Source organism: Vicia villosa, linkage group LG4 (assembly GCF_029867415.1).
Source record: "Vicia villosa cultivar HV-30 ecotype Madison, WI linkage group LG4, Vvil1.0, whole genome shotgun sequence".
In the NCBI taxonomy this organism is placed as follows: domain Eukaryota; kingdom Viridiplantae; phylum Streptophyta; class Magnoliopsida; order Fabales; family Fabaceae; genus Vicia; species Vicia villosa.
The window spans coordinates 54529667-54548228 of NC_081183.1; positions in this window are offsets into that span (position 1 = coordinate 54529667).

Below are 18562 nucleotides of genomic sequence, written 5' to 3' on the forward strand. Positions count from 1 at the left end.
ACGTTTAAGCTTAATCTCACTAATATATTACAACAGCAATGTAGTGAGCTTTGATGAAGATGAAGATTCTGGGTTTTGATTTGAACAGAGTTTCAGCAAGTTAATATGAGTTGTTTTGCTTCAGAATAGTTAACCTTGCTTCTCATCAGAACTTCATATATATAGGCGTTTGAGAAGATGACCGTTGAGTGCATTTAATGCTTTGCGTGTTCCGTACAGCATCGCATTTAATGTTATACGCTTTTGTCAACTACCTCGAGCCTTGTTCACGCTGTGTCTACTGACGTAGCCTTTAGTAGCTTTTAACGTTCCTTTTGTCAGTCAGCGTAGCCTGCCACTTGTACTTTCTTCTGATCTGATGTTTGTGAATACAATGTTTGAATATCATCAGAGTCAAACAGCTTGGTGCAAAGCATCTTCTGATCTTCTGACCTTGAAGTGCTTCTGAGCGTGATACCATCAGAACTTCAGTGCTTCTGATCTCATGTTCTTCTGATGCTTCCATAGACCCATGTTCTGATTCTGCTTCGACCATCTTCTAATGTCTTGCCAGACCATGTTCTGATGTTGCATGCTGAACCTTCTGAGTCAAAGCTTTTGAGCGCTGAATTATGCATACTCTTTATATATTTCCTGAAAAGGAAATTGCATTGGATTAGAGTACCATATTATCTTAAGCAAAATTCATATTATTGTTATCATCAAAACTAAGATAATTGATCAGAACAAATCTTGTTCTAACAATCTCCCCCTTTTTGATGATGACAAAAACATATATAAATGATATGAATTTGCGATCAGAAAGAGCAGACGGCAAAAGACAAATTACAAAGCTATAGCATAAGCATGTGAATATGTCTCCCCCTGAGATTAACAATCTCCCCCTGAGATAAATAATCTCCCCATGAAATAAATACTCGAAGAACTTTAATAAAAGACTTCCCTGATTATTTCGGTAGAGACGATCACATAAGCTTCTGTCTTCAGAGAATTCATAGCTTCTGACTTCTGCTTCCATTGGACAGCTTCAGAACTTGAATTTCTTTAGATCCCTAGAACACTCACAGCTTCTGATTCCTGCTTCCATTCAGGACAGCTTCAGAACTTGAATTTCTTTGATCTTCAGAACATTCCCAGCTTCTGATTCCTGCTTCCATCTAGGACAGCTTCAGAACTTGAATTTCTTTGATCTTCAGAACATTCACAGCTTCTGATTTCTGCTTCCATTTAGGACAGCTTCAGAACTTGAATTTCTTTGATCTTCAGAACATTCACAGCTTCTGATTTCTGCTTCCATTTAGGACAGCTTCAGATCTTGAATTTCTTTGATCTTCAGAACATTCACAGCTTCTGATTTCTGCTTCCATTTAGGACAGCTTCAGAACTTGAGTTTTCTGGATCTTTAGAACATTCACAGCTTCTGATTTCTGCTTCCCTCGGATAGCTTCAGAGCTTTGAATTTCTTCCAACATCACTTCATGCTAGATTTGTATCAGAACATTGTTGAATGTACCAGAGCATCATCAGAGCATCTCTACATCCTGAAATGTTACAGAACAAAAACTAAACGACAAAAGTCAGCATGAACGAGTCAGAACATAAAATGTATCAGAGCAAATAGAATTTTGTCAAAGCAAATAGACAAATTTTGGATCAAATTCTATTCTCAGTGCTTCTGATTCTGAAGCTTGACAGCACTCAGCTTGCTTCAGTTTCCATAAGCTTATTCTTTTTACAGAATAACGCTTCTTATGGTTTTGCTTCTTGTGTTTGCTTTGAAGATTTTCTTCACTTCTTTATACCTGCAACACACTTAAACCATATAGAACTTGCAGTTCTTGTTAGTAAATGTGTGGGAGTTTTACCCAGCAACTGATAGATTAATCAAATCATTTATCATTTATCTTCTCCCCCTTTTTGTCATAACATCAAAAAGAATATTCTAAAAGATTCAGATGTATAAAACGACAAATAACAACACTGGAATGTAAAACAAGGAAAGTTTTCATTGATAATTAAAAAGATTACATGAGAAGATGTTTAACAAGGAAAGAAAACTACTAAGACCAAAACCTAAGACCCTAGCTAAGACAAAGTCTGTGCCAGCATGCCATGAAGGAGCGAAACGCCTCATTGACTGCTTCTTGGGCTTTCAGGCGAGGGGTCAGGGAGACTTGGTTCTGATGCAGATCTTCCACAATCTTTATCAGAGACAACATTCTCAGCAGGTGAAGATGAGGAGATTTCTTTGGAATGGGTTGAGGGAGAGGAAAGGTTAGATGAGGAGGAAGTTGAGTCTTGAAAGTAGAAAGATGAGGAAGAAGATGGAGATGATGGAGGGCTTTCACCAGGGGGATGAAACACACGTCTAGAATAGTTTCCAGATAACATTGCTTCGAATGGATTCACCTTGAGAGGATCATAGGTGATTTTTATCTTTTTGGGTTTGGAAGGTGATGTTTCAACAGCTTTTCTCTTGTTGTTTTGATCATTTTCATGATTTCCTGGGCTTGATGAAGAGTTCATGATGGATTTGCAGATAATGAACAGCTAGGGTTTGATATGAATGCAAAAAGATAGAGTGAATAGAGAAAATATGAGAGGGTAGGAGAAGTGTTTGAAGAGTATTTAAAAGAAAATAAAATGAAACGAATGATGAATAGCATTTAATGTTACGTGACATGAGGAGAGATAATAAAGACAAATGAGGTGACTAGCACAGTTACCTATGGTCGGCGTCCCTTCAACTGCACGCGCGCTTATCCATGAATAGTAACGACAGGTTTACCATCCCGAGATAAAACGTTACAGCTGTTTTGCTTTAAAAGAGGTTCTGAATCAACTTAGACAATGAAACGTTAGTAATAACCGAATCATAATTTCTAAAAGATTTCAATCAGAACTTCTGATTTTAAAAAAAATCACATTCATTTCAGAAGATACTCATACGTAAGAACTTCTCATCTTCTCATTCTGGGCATAAATCCATACTGATGTTCTTCAGAATGAACTTAAACCTATCTTCAGCCAGGGGTTTTGTAAAAATATCAGCCCATTGATGGTCTGTATCAACAAAGTTTAAAGAAATAACGCCCTTCTGAACATAGTCCCTTATGAAATGATGTTTAATCTCGATATGTTTAGCTTTTGAATGAAGAATAGGATTCTTAGATAAACATATGGCAGAAGTATTATCACAGAATATAGGAATGTTACTCTCAAATATCTGATAATCTTCCAGCTGACTCTTCATCCAGAGCATCTGTGTACTGCAACCAGCAGCAGCGACATATTCTGCTTCTGTCGTTGATAGAGAAATAGTTGCTTGCTTCTTGCTATACCAGGAGATCAAATGACTTCCAAGAAATTGGCAACTTCCTGAAGTACTTTTTCTTTCAATTCTGTCTCCAGCATAGTCAGCATCGCAGAATCCTACTAAGTTGTATTCTTTAGATTTTCTGTAAACTAAGCCAACATTAGTAGTACCTTTCAGATACCTTAGAATTCTCTTAACAGCAGTTAAATGAGATTCTCTAGGATCTGATTGGAATCTAGCACACAAACAAACACTGAACAGAATGTTAGGTCTAGAAGCAGTCAGATATAGAAGAGATCCAATCATACCTCTGTATAACTTCTGATCTACCTTCTTACTTACCTCATCCTTACCTAGGATGCATGTTGGATGCATAGGAGTTTTGGCTTCTTTGCAGTCTAGAAGATTAAACTTCTTCAGAAGTTCCTTCACATACTTGGTTTGGTAAACATACGTTCCTTCTGATGTTTGATTTATTTGTATTCCAAGGAAATACTTGAGTTCTCCCATCATGCTCATTTCAAACTCAGCCTGCATAGACTCAGCAAACTCCTTTCCAAGTGTAGCATTAGATGTTCCAAAAATAATATCATCTACATATATTTGACAAATTAAAATATCCCTTTTAAAGGTTTTACAAAAGAGAGTAGTGTCCACTTTTCCTCTAGTGAAACCATTATCCAGAAGGAAAGAACTTAAGCGTTCATACCAAGCTCTGGGAGCTTGTTTCAATCCATACAATGATTTCTTTAGTTTAAAAACATGATTAGGAGACATAGAGTCTTCAAAACCAGGAGGTTGATGGACATAAACTTCTTCATCTATATAACCATTTAAGAAGGCACTCTTAACATCCATCTGATAGAGAGTGATGTTATGTTGAGTGGCAAATGAAATTAATAGACGAATAGATTCTAACCTGGCCACTGGTGCAAAGGTTTCTGTATAGTCAATCCCTTCTTGCTGACTGTAACCCTGAGCCACCAGTCTGGCTTTGTTTCTTACCACTTCACCTTTCTCACTGAGCTTGTTTCTGAAGACCCATTTAGTACCGATTATATTGAATCCATCTGGTCTAGGAACAAGATCCCAAACATCATTCCTTGTAAACTGATTCAGTTCTTCTTGCATAGCAATTATCCAGTCTGGATCTTCTAGAGCATGATCAACAGAAGTTGGCTCGATCAAAGATACAAGACCTAATTGACAGTCTGCATTGTTCTTAAGGAATGCTCTTGTTCTGATTGGGTCATCCTTCTTTCCAAGAATGTCATCTTCTGAATGACCAGAGATGAGTCTGGATGATCTTCTGACAGATGGTTCTTCAGAAATGCTTAGATCCTCCAGAGAAGCTGTTACTTGATCTTCAGATTCTTTGCTTCTGAGAACCTCTGCTTCTGATGCTTTGCTTCTTGGCTCAGCAACTTCTGATATATCAATATCACAATCTGCAAAATTATCAAACTGTTTTGGTTTTTCAGAACCAAGCTTATCATCAAACCTGATATTGATTGATTCTTCTACAATCAATGTTTCAGTATTGTATACTCTGTAGCCTTTTGAGCGTTCAGAATATCCAAGAAGGAAACATTTTTGTGCTTTGGAATCAAACTTACCAAGATGATCTTTAGTGTTCAGAATAAAGCATACACATCCAAAAGGATGGAAATATGAAATGTTGGGCTTTCTATTCTTCCACAATTCATAAGGAGTCTTATTTAGAATAGGTCTGATAGAGATTCTATTCTGAATATAGCATGCAGTGTTTATTGCTTCTGCCCAGAAATGCTTAGCCATATTGGTTTCATTGATCATGGTTCTGGCCATTTCTTGCAGAGTCCTATTCTTTCGTTCTACAACTCCATTTTGCTGTGGAGTTCTAGGACAAGAGAAATCATGGGCAATACCATTTTCTTTGAAGAATTCTTCAAAGGATCTATTCTCAAATTCACCACCATGATCACTTCTAACCTTTATGATTTTACACTCTTTTTCAGATTGAATCTGAATGCAGAAATCAAAGAACACTGAATGAGTCTCATCCTTGTGTTTCAAGAATTTTACCCATGTCCAGCGGCTATAATCATCAACGATGACTAATCCATATTTCTTCCCTCTGACAGATGCTGTTTTGACAGGGCCAAACAGATCAATGTGCAAGAGTTCTAATGGCCTTGAGGTAGAAACAACATTCTTGGACTTGAATGCAGGTTTGGAGAACTTGCCCTTCTGACATGCTTCACAAAGAGCATCTGATTTGAATTTCAGATTAGGGAGGCCTCTGACCAGATCCAGTTTGTTAATCTGAGAAATCTTTCTCAAACTAGCATGACCTAATCTTCTGTGCCAGACCCACTGCTCTTCAGAAACAGACATAAGACAAGTCACCTTCTGACTCATAAGATCTTGCAGATCTGTCTTATAAATGTTGTTCTTCCTCTTGCCTGTAAATAGGATTGAGCCATCCTTCTGATTTACAGCCTTGCAAGACTCTTGATTAAAGATTATATCATAACCATTGTCACTCAATTGACTGATAGATAGGAGGTTATGTGTTAATCCTTCTACAAGAAGTACATTAGAAATGGAAGGAGAGTTACCAGACTTTATAGTTCCAGAGCCAATTATCTTGCCCTTCTGATCTCCTCCAAACTTGACTTCTCCTCCAGATTTAAGCACCAGGTCTTGGAACATAGACCTTCTTCCTGTCATGTGTCGTGAGCATCCAGAGTCCAGGTACCATGACATGTTGTGCTTTGTCCTTTTTACAGCCAAGGATATCTGCAATAGGAATAATCTTATCCTTAGGTACCCACATTCTCTTGGGTCCTTTCTTGTTAGATTTTCTCAAGTTCTGATTGAACTTGGGTTTAACATTGTAAGCAATAGGAGGAACAACATGATAATTTTTAATGTGAGTTTCATGATATTTCCTAGGTTGTGTCACATGCCTCTTAGTGTGTGTAACGGTGTCAAACTTCTGTGCATGTGATGTGTGCCTAATATCATGGGAGTGGCCATACTTGAACTGATCATACAATGGCTTGTATGTGAATTTCATTTCATCAACAGGTTCAAGTTTGTATGGGGTTTCACCCTCAAAACCAATGCCGACTCTTTTGTTTCCAGACACAGCATATATCATAGAAGCAAGTTGACTTCTGCCTATGCTTCTAGATAAAAAATTTCTGAAGCTCAAGTCATATTCTTTCAGAATATAATTCATGCTAGGAATGGCTTTTTCTGTTTCAGAAGGAGATCCACTGTTTTTGGATAAATTTAAAACTTTTTCCTTTAGTTCAGAATTTTCCAATTCCAGCTTCTTAGTTTCAAATTCAAATTGCTTTTTCAGCTTTTTGTATTTGAGACTAATCTGAGACTTGAGTTCCAGAAGTTCAGTAAGACCGGAAACTAACTCATCTCTAGTAAGTTCAGAAAATACCTCTTCAGAATCTGATTCTGATGTAGATTCTGATCCGTCATCTTCTGTCACCATCAGCGCACAGTTGGCCTGCTCATCTTCAGAGTCTGAATCAACTTCTGACTCATCCCAGGTTGCCATAAGACCTTTCTTCTTATGAAACTTCTTCTTGGGATTTTCTTTCTGAAGTTTCGGACACTCATTCTTGTAATGTCCAGGCTCATTGCACTCATAGCAGACAGCCTTCTTCTTGTCAGATCTTCTGTCATCAGAAGATTCTCCACGTTCAAATTTCTTTGAACTTCTGAAGCCTCTGAACTTCCTTTGCTTGGTCTTCCAGAGTTGATTTAGCCTTCTGGAGATCAAGGACAGTTCATCTTCTTCTTCAGATTCTGATTCTTCAGGATCTTCTTCTCTAGCCTGAAAAGCGTTAGTGCATTTCTTGATATTAGATTTTAATGCAATAGACTTACCTTTCTTTTGAGGCTCATTTGCGTCCAGCTCTATTTCATGACTTCTCAAGGCACTGATGAGCTCTTCCAGAGAAACTTCATTCAGATTCTTTGCAATCTTGAATGCAGTCACCATAGGACCCCATCTTCTGGGTAAGCTTCTGATAATCTTCTTTACGTGATCAGCCTTGGTGTATCCCTTGTCAAGAACTCTCAATCCAGCAGTAAGAGTTTGAAATCTTGAAAACATCTTTTCAATGTCTTCATCATCCTCCATCTTGAAGGCTTCATACTTTTGGATTGATGCAAGAGCTTTGGTCTCCTTGACTTGAGCGTTTCCTTCATGAGTCATTTTCAAGGACTCATATATGTCATAGGCCGTTTCCCTGTTAGATATCTTCTCATACTCAGCATGAGAGATAGCATTCAGCAAAACAGTTCTGCATTTATGATGATTCCTGAAAAGTTTCTTCTGATCATCATTCATTTCTTGCCTTGTCAGCTTTACGCCTATGGCATTTACTGGATGTTTGTAACCATCCATCAGAAGATCCCATAGATCACCATCTAGACCAAGAAAGTAACTTTCCAGTTTATCTTTCCAGTATTCAAAGTTTTCACCATCAAATACTGGTGGTCTAGTATAACCATTGTTTCCATTGTGTTGCTCAGCAGAGCCAGATGTAGATGGAGTTGGATTTGCTTGAGATTCACCAGCCATCTTTTAATGAAGCGTTTTTCTCTTCCTGAATCTTTTCTAAACACGGTTAAGTGCTTGCACCTTAGAACCGGCGCTCTGATGCCAATTGAAGGATAGAAAAACACTTAGAAAGGGGGGGTTTGAATAAGTGTAGCTTTAAAACTTGACAGATAAATATAAATTGCACAGTTATTTTTATCCTGGTTCGTTGTTAACTAAACTACTCCAGTCCACCCCCGCAGAGATGATTTACCTCAACTGAGGATTTAATCCACTAATCGCACGGATTACAATGGTTTTCCACTTAGTCCGCAACTAAGTCTTCTAGAGTATCCTGATCACAACCTGATCACTCCAGGAACAACTGCTTAGACACAAGCTAAGACTTTCTTAGAGTATCCTGACCACCACGTGATCACTCTAATTACAACTGCTTAGACACAAGCTAAGACTTCCTAGAGTATTCTGATCAACACGATCACTCTAGTTACTTACAACTTAATGTAATCTTTCTAAGAGTATTACAGATGCTTCTTAAAAGCGATAATCACAAACTGTGATATTTCTCTTAACGTTTAAGCTTAATCTCACTAATATATTACAACAGCAATGTAGTGAGCTTTGATGAAGATGAAGATTCTGGGTTTTGATTTGAACAGAATTTCAGCAAGTTAATATGAGTTGTTTTGCTTCAGAATAGTTAACCTTGCTTCTCATCAGAACTTCATATATATAGGCGTTTGAGAAGATGACCGTTGAGTGCATTTAATGCTTTGCGTGTTCCGTACAGCATCGCATTTAATGTTATACGCTTTTGTCAACTACCTCGAGCCTTGTTCACGCTGTGTCTACTGACGTAGCCTTTAGTAGCTTTTAACGTTCCTTTTGTCAGTCAGCGTAGCCTGCCACTTGTACTTTCTTCTGATCTGATGTTTGTGAATACAATGTTTGAATATCATCAGAGTCAAACAGCTTGGTGCAAAGCATCTTCTGATCTTCTGACCTTGAAGTGCTTCTGAGCGTGATACCATCAGAACTTCAGTGCTTCTGATCTCATGTTCTTCTGATGCTTCCATAGACCCATGTTCTGATTCTGCTTCGACCATCTTCTGATGTCTTGCCAGACCATGTTCTGATGTTGCATGCTGAACCTTCTGAGTCAAAGCTTCTGAGCGCTGAATTATGCATACTCTTTATATATTTCCTGAAAAGGAAATTGCATTGGATTAGAGTACCATATTATCTTAAGCAAAATTCATATTATTGTTATCATCAAAACTAAGATAATTGATCAGAACAAATCTTGTTCTAACAAGCCTCACCATCATCAATCTTCCGACTTCAAGCCCTCGGAACACCAACAACCGCCTCATAGATTCGTTCGGGAATTGCAAAAAAGAAGAAAAAGAAGAAGAAGAACGAGTCAAAATACGATGGCAAGGATTACCGTTCCTTGAAGATTTCAACTGGATTTCTCTTCTTCTTGGTTACATCCGAAGAAACACTGAACTCTCTCCGTCGAGCGCGAATCGGAACATTGAGTGTAAGGCACAAGTCGACGGAAGGATTAGCGTGAGTCGGGAAGAAGAGATAGTGAGGGAGATCTGTTGAGTTTTATGGTGGCCGGACTTTGATCGGAGAGAGAATCTCGCTCCGGTGCCGCCGTCGTTTGTGAGTGAAGGGAGGAATCTGGAAGTTCTCCTACGTTCAATTGTCACAAATCGGTAACCCTAATCCCTTTTCTTTAATTTTATTTTTTATTTTATTTTAATTAAACCAATTATTAAATCTGAATGAAACAAAAACGAAATTGGATCAACCATCAATAACACACTGGGCCTTATTTTCAGTTCGCACCCCCATAGTGGCCCGTCACACATCTTTTTTGGTGTGCTAAATAAAAATCTGATCACAACAAATCTTGGGCCTGCTATGCTATTCACACCCCCTTGGCCCATGTTATTTTTTTGCATAAGACAATCAGAAACAAAAAGAATACTATTCTGGGCCATCATCTGGGCCCTGCGCCCAGCTCGCTCTTTGCACCTATTTTAGGTTTGCACCCCCTGATCCACATTTGTTAATTAGTAGAATTTAGGCCTTTTAATTAGATTTTTACCAATTTTCTTTTAGGTGATAAAACACTAATTTTCATCTCTTATTTTAGACTTTTAATATGATTTTTGACACATAAAAAATGTACATAAAAATATTAGTTTAGGCTATCTCTTTTAATTCTTTTTTTTGGTTAATTAGAATTCAATTTCCTTCATAAAAACTATATAAAAATAGTAGTATTTTTAGGCCACTTTTGTACTATATTTTTTGGCTTGTTGCTTCATGCTTGTGTATAATTTGGTACCATTATATCGTTCTCAATTTTGCTCATGTATCTTACTTATGACTTCTAATTGTGACTTTATTTTCATGTCTCTTTAATTCCTAACTTTAGGTAGAAACCATGACAACATTAGGACTTAGAAGTTCCCTTCATAACATTAAGCTAGTTATTCATTTTAGGCTAGTTTTCTTCTTCTTTTTCTTTTCAACTTTAAAACACTTAACCAATACTTGACTTTAATTCCCTTAAAAAATACCAAGAAAACACCTAAAAAATGCTTAATAAATGCTTGACTAATGAAAAAGGGAATGGACACACTCGTATCCCTTGTTTAAGGGAATCACTTGAGTGGAAATTCCCAATCTTAAAAGACACCAACAAGAGTAATTCGAGTCTCCCTTGTTTAAGGGGTACACCCGAAACGCTCGACAAATCTCTCTCTTCTTTATCTCGCCTCCGAGGCATTCTTTCCCTTAATCGGACACGTTATTTCCGCTCCATTCCCAGCTTAAGACTCCAGAGGTCGAGCAGCGGAGTGCGAATGTAACTGTTCAACTAAAAAACACAAACAAACAAAAAACTAAAGAGCCGAACTACGGCGCTCTGATTCCTAAAAAGGATACGTAGGCATTAGGTCGCGGGGCCTAAGGGAGCACAACTATTTATAACCCTTATTTTCCCCGTATTTTCCTTTCTTTCATTTGCATGCATTCCCTTAGCATTAAGCTTTAGATTTATAGTACACACCCTTTAGATAGCAACAAGCATAGGTGGATACCATCGAGTACAATGGGCGTGAGGGGTGCTAGCACCTTCCCCTCGCGTAACCGACTCCCGTACCCTATCTCTGGTCGAAAGACCTTCTCTTATCCTTATTCTAGGTTTTCTGATATTCCTTTCCCTCAATGGGATAAATATATTGGTGGTGACTCTGTTCACATTTCGCGAGCGTGCGACACCTCTAAATCTCGTTTTCTCCCAATTTATTTCCCTTAATTATTATTCCTTGAAAGCATGAACCTAACCTTGTAGTGTAAACCTTAGGAAAGGGTTGAGGGTGCCTAACACCTTCCCTCGACCTGAATATAGTATCTTATCCTGAATCTCTTAATTGTATAAAGGTTTCCTATTCGCCTTGGTAGAATAGGTGGCGACTCTAAAAGCTTAATTTTTTGGGCAGGTTGCTACAGCTGGCGACTCTGCTGGGGACAACACTTAATGGTGAATACTATGCTCCTATAGGTTTTGGCAGGGTTTTGATGAGCTTCTTCTCCATTCATAGATACCAGTTGAATTTGTATTTAAATTCAAGTTCTTCACTCCCGCATGAAGTCCTTGGACTTAGCACTCTTCGTTCCAGCATCACAGCGCTTAGGTCAGGTTGGTCTAATCATATAGGTCCATCCTCCACTTCAAGGGACCATGCAATATGAACATTCTTTGTTCAAACACTCTTCTGCTTTTACCACAACCAGAATTTATCCCTTATGGATCTCATCCAGAAACAAACAGGATGCCTGCTCTGATACCAATTGAAAATTCTGATATGACAGACTCGGATGTCAATCCTGATGTCAAGACATCTGATCTGTTATTAATGTAGCACCAGTAGAATACAAGGATCCCTCATTATTTAATTACTCTTAGGAAAGAGTCAATGAGACTTGGGATCACACATGTTCAGCATACATAACCAGATTATAATTTTTACATGGTTTTGTACAGGAACAACTAACACTTCTGAACCTGATGTTATAGAGAAAGTCATAACATTCATAACTGAACAAACATCGTAGAAGATAAATAACACAGTTAATTGTTAACCCAGTTCGGTTCTAACTAACCTACTCTTGGGGCTACCAAGCCAGGAAGAAGATTCCACTATCAGTAGTACTATTTTATATAAACAACCTCTAGTTTACAAATAAACAACCTCTGGTTTACCTAGTCACTACCCAATGCAATTTCTATCTCAGAACTCCATCCAAGATAAGAAAACCTCTGCTCACTCCCTAGTGATACCTAACTGGTATAACCCTGCAACAGCTATTTACACAATTAAAAATGAACACATACTTGATCTGCTTCACAGCTTCAATCAAGATTATAATACTCAACTGTTACCTACAGGTTTCGAGTGAGGACAACCACTTCTCTAACCTACAGGTTTCGAGAAGGAAAAATCAGTGACCTTCCCACAAACCGGGAGGTTCACCTACACGGCTAACCCTAATGGTTACATCTTTCTAAATGCTGGCTAGCTCTCTAAACTAGGTTACAAAGTTTCCTATTTATAACCTGATCACATTTGGACTTGGGCTTACAAATCGCAGCACTCTGGATGTTACAAATATGCAGAAAATATTCTGCTACAAATAAGGTCTTTTAATCCTGAGTTTCCTAAATTAGAAACTGCTGAATCTTCAATCTTCTGATCTGATTCTTCCTGAATCTTCAATCTTCTGATCTGATTCTTCAATTATTCTTTTGACCTTTAAATATGCGCCACATAGGATTACATAATATTCACATAGAATATTCTGTATCTGTTAAGTACAAACTGAATCTTCCTTCCAGTTCTGCAGGCGCGATGTCTTGAGTTGATGTCATGACATTCCTTCTAACATCTTGCTTGTATCTGTTTTGTTCTTTATAAACTTGCAAGATTCACATTAGTATTATGTTTTACTGCTATTATGTTTTAACCAAACATAGATGCCAATCATCCAATAAATGCACTAACAAAGCTGGATGAATAAATTAAAAAGCCAGCAAATAAAATGGAAACATGGCATTAAAAGAATGGTTCAGAGACCAATTGTCAAGAAGTTACAAAAAAATAATACTAAAGAAAATTACATCAAAAACCAAGCCATACGCAGATGGTCTTGACAAGATTACAGACGGCCATACAACTTCTGAAATTCACGTAATTCGACCTGAAGATCTGAAGTCTGGTTCTCCAAGATGTCGGATTCCTCCTTAAGCAGCTTGATCTCTATTTCAATCTGACCCGTTGCTTTGCTAACAGCGACAGCATCGATGGCCATCCTCAACATCTGCGCTTGCTTGGGGGCAATGTCCTTGGAGAACTCCTCCTCCTATTTATTGATGAGGTCCAACTCCTTTGTTAAATCAGCCATTTCTTTCGACAGCTCGTCAAGCCTTTGACGTATTGCTGCGGACCTCTCAATTTTGGGAAGGTGCTCCTGACGCTTCTGGGTGAGTTGAGCCTTTATCTCCTCAATTACCTGCTTCGCCTTGATCACAGTGTCGACATTGGTCTTCACAGTTGTTTGTTTAGCGTCGATCAGATCTTCATTTTTCTTCGTCAACTCTATATTCTCAATAAGAGAAGGAAGAAGTTTAGCGAAAGCTTCTACCGCGAGCATGCAGAAATAAGAAATCTCTAACCCCTGCAGTTGAGTACAAGTTTCTTGAAGCTCTTGACCAAGGCTAGGGTCATCACGTAGTGAGTTGGCCAATTCAAGGCTAAAGGCATGAAGTTTGAGCTTGTTAGTCAAGTTTTTGACCCTGGTAGCTTCAGGCCCCATTTTGTCTGAGTACTCCCTAGATTGATCCGAATCAGAAGGAAAGGAGTATTGGCTCACGAAGATGTTAAGCCTCGCTAATGCAGAGTCAAAATCGATGTCCATCAAAGAAGGCGAAGCGTTATTGTTGCACCCCAAAATTTGCCCACTTATTTATTCCCCAATTGGCCCTCACATCACATTCATGCACATGCTTCACCTAGGCCATTCATCCAAATACATTCATTCATATCATTGATATTGCCCAAGAAAATTGATAAGAAAAGAGCTTTTGTTGAGGAAATTTCTCGGTTCAGAAGAGAGGATCTGAAGTCTGATTATATGGCATCATTCCCATTGAAATCCTCCTGAAATTAGGGTTTCACAATCTTCAACTCAAGGCATTGATTGGAGAATGTAAGCTTGAAGTTCATCTGGTCTTCCCAAATCATGGTTTTGACCAAAGTCGATGCAGTTGACTTTTTGGTCAACATTTAATCAGAAGATGATTTTTTAGTATGAAAATACGGTTGCCTTGAAGAAATATTCAGTGGATTTGTGTTGGTTGAAAATTGATCGAGAATTAGATTGGAGATCGATTAATCAAAAAAATTCATCTGAGACTGAAAAAGTCAAACAGTTGACTTTCTGGTCAAATTCAGGGTCAATACGCAAATGTTGACTTTTGGTAGAAAATCGGTCAAAGAAATAAATAAAATCAAGATTTTATCAAAAGTTACTAAAAATGGAAGATAGTTATTTTGGGAAAATTCTAAAAGTGGAAAGCGGAAAAGACTTAGAAATTTTTGGGAGTTTTTGGGTTTTTTTAATATGGTTGATCAGCTCACTTCAGGTCCAATTTACATGTGTTTCTAGGCTTCAATTCAAGACAAGCTCAACATAAAAAATGTTCCAATCATGGCATTCTACAACTTCGTAGTTGGAATATTTTTCATTTGAAGCTTAGATCAAAAGATATAAGAGTTTGAAGTTGGACGATTTCATTTGCTCAAGTCATATTGCTGGGCTAAATTCTGGGCACGCGTGACGCACTTCATCAAGCACGTGATGTGCCAACTTTGAAGATGATTATAGAGAAGCACAAAGACCGATAAGATTCAAAATTGGTATGTATCTCTTCTCCTCTATGCACTCTACACAATGAGTCAAGAACCATGTCAATTAGATGCGTGATGGATCGGTTATGGTGTTTTAAAGTCGTGTGTTCATACCGGTCAGGGTTATGCATCTGGCTGGGCATAAATCCAGGTCACGCGTGGACCTTTCATCAAACACGTGGCATGCTGAATTTAAAGTCATTCTTAGAGGCCTACAAATATCCATTATGATCAATCTTGGTATCAAATCATTCCCTGCCATGTCCTCTTCTCAATGAGACATGGATTGTAACCATTGAACATGTTTGAACCGAGATAAGGTGACTCAAATTCATTCCATGACGAAGTCATGTTTTTGCCAATGTTTTGTACCCATGTCATGTCATTTGCGCACAAGCCCTAGGCAGCCATGATGCTCCATTTTTCCAAAACATTTTGAAGGAGATAGAAGCATTATCTTCCAATCATTTCAATACCATTCTTGATCTACTCCATCCCCTCTTTGCAATAGTATCAATCTTGTATCATTTGGCCATGCATGGAAAGAGATATATATATATATATGCATAAAGTTGTTGCCTCGAGTATGTCAAAAATAGCAAAGCAAGGTGCATGGCTACAGCAACACAAGGCGCACCAGTATGCACCATAGTAGCACTTTACTCATTTGTGCCATGCAAATGCTGGTCACATGAAAGGCAAAGAGAATACATACTACAAATACACAAACTTGTGTATTAAGTTTGATAAAAAAAATCAGCTACAGTCACTCCACCATAACACGCCATGAACATTCACTATATAACTAAACAACCCTTCACAAGTCACGGACCACGCTTCATTTTCCAGATTTTTCACACTCCACTCTCTCCTTTTCTCTGTCTGTTCTCTTCCTCCAGAAAAGTTTGTTACAACAACCGTAACAAACTCCTCAACCACCACCTTCATCTCCATCACCACCACAACAACCACCCCGAATCTTCATCATCTTCATCAACCATAACAACCTTCACCAACCTTCAATCACTGCCAAAAATCTCTCATCACTCTCTCATCTTGAACAACAACCTCACTGCAAGCTTCATCTCCTCTCCATCAAACCGTGGTCATCATCCTCATCCGTTCATCATCATCATGTATGGTTTCATTACCACGTAGCAGGTAAAGTTCTGAGCTCAAGATCTCTACAAGATTTCTGAGTTTATTTCTCAGAAATCGGTTGAAGTTGTTGATATTAGCAAGCACTCATCATTGCCATCTCCTTCAAGAAAGCATAGAGTTCTCTGCAATTTTCGATTCAAGAACGTGAATAAGTAAGTCACTGAAACTTCTCAGCATCTTTAGAATTGTATGACTAGGTTCATGTGCATCTAGCGCGCTCCTCACACCAAGGAGGCTGGAGCATTAGGCTCGCATGTTTTCGGTGTTGTATTTTGCATCTTGTATGTGAATCTAGCCTTGTGATTTTATGGTTTATACTTGGATTTCCATGGACTTAAAGCTTGTTCTTGAACTCAACAGGAGCATCTGAGTGTTTTATTATCGTTTCTGTATGCATTAGTCGATCTATTGAATGTTAGGGTTTACGAGTTCGTGCTCGCTTTACATGATAAAGACAGAACTAGAGAAAAGCGATGGTAGATCCGTGATCTACGTGAAAAACCGAGAAAAGTGGTGGTGTTTGTTTTGATTTCTGGAGATTTAGGGATATCTCCGCCGCCTGTCTGGCCGGAAAAGACGACCGGAGCGGAGCTCCGGCGTCTGTGTGTTATGACTTTCATTTTTTCTCAATCCTTGACGTGGCACGATCCTGTTGGTTGTATCTCCCATTTAATTACTCTGTTGTTTTTATTCAATGATTGAAAGTAGCCGTGGCGGTGTGTGATTGGCTGCAAGCGTTTTGTCTCTTTCTCACTTAAATGAGAGTTGTCCCATTGATGAATGTTGATATTTGCATGTCACGTTATATTATTATTCATACTATATGTTAGGTGTGCATGCTGATGTTAGAAAAAATGAATAATAAAAAGAAACATAGTAAAAACTAGGCCATGCTGTTGCGTTTGAACTATGGGCTTAGGCCATTTCACTTTCCACGCCCCCTCACGTCAGGCCCACGGCGCCATATGACAGTTTTTAGTTCATATTCTTTTTGCTAATACACCCCTATGCTAAGGCAGATTTTAGTGTTACTCTAATTTTGCTTTCTCCTAACTTTTGATTCATTAATCTGTTTTCACTCAAATAAAAATCATGTAAAAATGTGTTTTAGATAGAATTTGATGTTTAGGTAATTTTAGTATTTTTTGTAGATTTTTAGAAATTGTTTTTCTATGTTTAATAAATCCTTTCCTTCAACATGTTCATTTTCTTTTTAAGTTTGATATGTTTTGCAAAATAATTGGGTTAAATGCCTTAGGGATAGAATTTAATTGCCATTTTTTGTGTCATATCAGTAGACTCATATACCATACTGTGTGTAAAAAATAAAAGTCCAATTCCGTGTTTTGGTTAGGTTTTCATTAGGTTTTCTATACCCGATTAATGTGCGTTTCTAAACGGATAATCATGTGAATTTGACCTATAATTTTCTTTGCATTTTTGCAATTGACTTGGATCTTTTTTGTATATATAATTAGAGTTGTTTAGGAGCTTTAAGACCTGGAAATTGATTTTTAAATTGTGTCTTCTCTTTTTACTTGAATTTTCCTTTCTTACATGTAAATAACTTGCTTTTGGTTAACGATTGTATCATAACTTGTGCAAATGACCTATGATTTTGTGTGAGACCTCTTGACACGATTCTATGATTGTTTAGACACCTATTAGGGGTTATTAGCTACTGACTTCTATCATTTGATTACTTTTTTAAACTTCATTCACAATTTGAAATCGTTTAGTTAGGTTGACCTAGTTTTGTCTAGCTTTTTTGTTGGAACTTTGTGTTGCTTCAAGTTAATCGACTAACATAGATTGGTATAAGGTCTTAGACCTATAAATGCAATGTTATTCTACTGACCTCAAGCTTAGGTCATGTATTCATTTGTTTTTTGCTTCGACTAATTGATACATGTTTGTTCGCTAATTGTTAAGTAACGATTCATGCGACACTTCGGTAACTTCTTGTGAATATTTTTCGTGAGATGTTATGATGCTTTTGTGTTTGATTTAGGACACTCACTTCCTTGGTTTGCTACTGCCCTAGGGCTTTCTTCTCCCATTTTCATGCTTTGCCTTTTCTCTCATGCTGGGATTGTTGTTAGTTTAAGAGGCGACGATTGTTTGTTCTTCCTCCACCTTTTGTGGATTGTTTTCTCTTGGGATTCATTGTGTGTAGTCTCTCTAAGGAGTAGACTTGGTTAGGGACTTCATTAAGTCACCTACCATGGGTTTCATTTGCTTTTAGCTTTGCTTATCTCTTACCATATGTTTGCTATGTTCGCTTAGGGTGGTGACTTCAATCTTCATTAAGATGAGTCATATAGAACAACTTAGGTTGTAGTATATGCATGATAACATAGGTAGAGATCCCTTATCCTTGACCTTAAGGCCATTTGTATGTTAGCATTAGGTTAGAAATGTATGTTCCCCTTTTGCATAACAAACAAAAATCGATAAAACACAATAAAACATTAATAAATAGTGAAAACAATAAAAAGGAATGGAAACTCTCGTCCCTCTTGG